Raw genomic sequence first — 4,346 nt, 5'->3', positions numbered from 1 at the left:
AATGCCCTTCGAGATTTTATTTTTATTTTCGGGGAATTTTTTCTTGAAATTCATTTTAAACATGGAATTATTACTAATTAGGACACTTAAATCTTTCGAGATTTCAAGAAAGAAAATAGGTAATTTTTTTAGAATAAAAGTATATGGTCCCCAATTAATTATTTATTAAAAAAATAAGAAACAAAATATACTTTGTTTTGTGGCATTTATTCTTAATTTTTTGTTTCTAATTTGCTACTCTTGTATGTTTTTCTCTCAAATATATGCATACACAAAATATTTAATTTATACATTTATATATATATAATTTATATATATTAATTTTGTATGTACTCACAAACAAAGAGGACAGAATGAGCTGTAATGGATTAATAGAAAAAAGTAATTAAGATTTAAATATCAAATTTCTTTTATTTCTTTTTCAAGCAAGAATTAATTAATTTCATAAATTTTGAACTTTTTTTTACTTTAGATATTATGAATATTATAGCAACCATAAGAAATTATGGTAATTTGAGTTGGATATTTATAATAGTCGAATCGAGTTAGAATGAGGTATTAAATACTGACAGATATTAATATTTTATGAGGAACGCGACAAACTAGGGATAACGTTTTGCTGATTCACGAGTACCTGTATTTAAATTTGAAATCAAATTTATTTATTTGAATTTTTAAAAATCAAATTTCAATATCGCATGTAATAAGTATTATTTATAATTATTAACAAGATATGCATGTAATAAAGAATTAATAAATATCTTAACGGTAAAGAATTTACAATCAAGACGTTGTGAATTTGAATTTTATACATGTCAATTATCTTTCTGGAAACCTACGGTTAAGAGGTGGGCTCCTATTGATGATCAATTCAGCAGGTTTGCCTTTATCGGCCCATGAGTAAGGTATTAGGTCTACAACCCATCTGTTAATTTATATTAATATGGTAGGTCAAAAAATAAGTCGAATCCAATAGGATGGCTCAACGAATAATAGAGATGATACATCATCCACATTTATATTGAGAAACATCATATAAAAAAAACCTTTAACAAACTCCTACTAGATTGATGGCAGGCAGCCTGACAGTAGTAAGTAAAACCTGCAGAACTCGGCTTTATTGCTATTTACTGATTCAAATAGTCATATTTCTTCCCAGATACGTCTAAATCTAGATTCATTTTTTTTCTTAATTAGCTAACTCTTGCAATTTTCCAATAATATATCACAAGTAGCAACCACTTTTGAATTAGTGCTCTCCATCGGCCTATAAATAGAGACATTGTACAACCTTAACGATAATAAGTATCATTCACTCTCATTCTCGCTATTCTCTTGGTTTTCAGCAAGCTTTTCAAATGTTTTTGCACTCCACACAATTATTATCGCTTTATCTCCATATCCCATCACTCTAATCCAATTATTACACCATTATTCTCACATTACTTCAAATTTTTCAATTACTTTATCAGTTAATCAATTATTAATTTAAACATCATAGTGCTAATATCTTTTTTATAAGTTAGTTCTCTTTTGATTTTAAGATTTCATTAAAAATTCATCGATCATTTTGGTGCTACTGAATTTTGACATGCATCATATATATATATATATTAGTGACAGCTATAGTGATAATATTAATATTATCATTAAACATAAGTGTTAATTTGGTGACAATAATTTTGCTTTCTCACATATGATTTTAACTATTTAAAAAGAATTATGTTTGAATTGATGCTACTAATAACTAGTAAAACATATGTATAATATATCATAAATCAATTATAATAACAACTATATTTGTTGTCGATAAATTGTCACTCTTCATTTTAAATCTAACAACAAAATCCAATTTAAATCAATCTAAAAAATCAAGCCAAAACAGCCCAGTACCAATAGGTCGGAAGCAACAAGCTCAACCAACCCAACATTTTCTTCAACCACCAGCATGAAAATAATTACTCAGATCCAATTAAAACCCGTTGAAGGGCAAATCCAATCGAATGAGCTAAGCAGTCGCATTTCACACCTTGGATGACACATCAGCACAAATGCATGTCAGTGGAGACAAATAATCCAGTTGTTGCATGCTGGATAAAGATGACACATAACAACTTCCCTTATTTTCACCTAATAATTCCTTATTGATATGACAAACTCAATTTCTGATAGCGTGGAGCCCATTTGTCACGACAAATTAGAAATCCCAGGTTATCCAAAAATATCTTAAACCACCCTCAAGGCCTTAATCGCCTCCCCATTTCTCTGGTTATGCTCCTATAAATATTGGTTTAAATAAACTAATTGAGATAACAAGTATACAAATTATTTTTAACTTACTTTCAACTCCACTGGACTCTGTCACACAAATTGCAATACACTTATCCGTAACTTTTGCTATTACCATCATCTTCCACACAATCTTCACATGTTCCGTATCAAGATTGTTAGTTCTTACTATTTTGCATACTATTCCTATTTTATTTCTCCAAAAAATTCTTTAATAACTAAAGTATCGGAGTGTTAACTCATATTCTGTAAGTTAATCCTTCAAGAATTTAAGGTACATATAAGACTCTTACATTTTGTGTGGTAATACTGAACTCTGTCCGTAAACATACATATCTATTAATTGTTTATAGTTGTAACTTTATGTATAATTTTTTCGTGACTAACATTATCTTTTAAACAAATGCTATCATTAATAGAATTATGAAAATTATTATTGTGGTAAAATAAATTTATTGTCACTTAATTAGAGGTGCCAACTCCTGGAAGGACTCGGTACAAAATCTGTCGGGGTGGGTCTAATCCAGTAAACCAGGTTTTTTTTTTATTTGTTTATTTGTTCTACAAATATATATATATAAAAGAAAATTTTACATATCAATCACAGATAAAGTTGTTAATGGCCTAACTCAAATATTCAAATCCAAAAAATAAATTCTTAAGTGCAAATAAAATTATTAATAACAAAACAATTCAAACAAATCATATCAATTATACATTACAAATGATTTCTTCATCTTCCTCCTCACTAAGTATTGTGGGAGTCTTGTTCTGTTTATCAATTTTTGAACTAGCACCTAACAATAAATAAATAAAATGGTACAATATTTTGTTAGTATTTATTTTATTAAAAGAAAGTAATATATATATATATATATAATTCTTAGAACCTAGTACGTGCCCGGCCTTTAACTTTATGAACCTATCCATCAGACTTAGCTCTGTCATCCAGGGAAGTCAGTGGCAGTGGCCTCTTATTACCGACATAGAGTACTTGGAGATTACTCACACGCTTCCACCGATTCATGGGGATAATGATCAAATTATTTGGAGATTTGCTTGTGGAATCCCTACGACCTAGGCTCTATACCGATTATTTGATCCACCAGGCCCAGAAGTATGTTGGACTTCACTACTTTTGGACGCTTTAAAGATACCTCGCCACATGTTTATCTTATGGCTTGCTATATTGGAGAAACTACCTACGACGGACAAACCATGGTTATCTCACTTAGGTAGATGTGTATTATGTGATGAGGATAAGGTGGAGAGACACACACCTATTCTTCCAATGTCGATACAGTCGTCAATGCCTTCACTCTATTAGACGAGTTGTACGATTTGCGTGGCCTAATAAAGATTGGACGACAGATGTTGAGTGGGCTGCAAAGAAGTGGAGGGGTAAACATATCGCCAATGTGAACTATCGCGCATTACTGAGTGCGTGTATCTACCATATATGGAGAGAGAGAAATCTTAGGCGATTCAAACATACTGAGCGGAACCCGAATATTGTAGCTAGCTTAATTGTGGAGGATGTTAGACAGCGTATACTTGGCATTACCTTAGCTAGCTCTGTTAGTACACATGCATTTTATAAATTATGACGTATCCCTTGACCTGTCGAGGAAAACACTACTTGATTTATAATTATTGTACTATATCTTTTTCTATGTATGAAAATTACATTTATCGAAAAAAAAACTTATGAACCTAAATCCACCACATTAGGGACGCAGGGATGAGTTCTCATGGATCCGGATCCAATTGTCGCCCCTACACCTAATACACATAATCAATTGTAATATTTAGGTTATCGCTTGCATTTTTATCATTAACACTGTCTCTATTTTTTCTTTTTCTTTGTGGGTAGTTAAGGTAGAATAAATCACCAAAAAAGTTGTGATATTTTTTTAAGAGTAATTAATTGCAAAATCAAGGAAGGGAGTCCTAGTGGAATTAATAAGATCTAAAAACGAACAATACTTTTTACAATGAAAATCCGTATATTCTCATGATTTATCAACCTATTGTATGCACTTAACCAAATAGCTTTG

Source organism: Sesamum indicum, linkage group LG9, assembly GCF_000512975.1.
Source record: "Sesamum indicum cultivar Zhongzhi No. 13 linkage group LG9, S_indicum_v1.0, whole genome shotgun sequence".
NCBI lineage: Eukaryota > Viridiplantae > Streptophyta > Magnoliopsida > Lamiales > Pedaliaceae > Sesamum > Sesamum indicum.
This window is presented reverse-complemented; position numbering follows the sequence as displayed.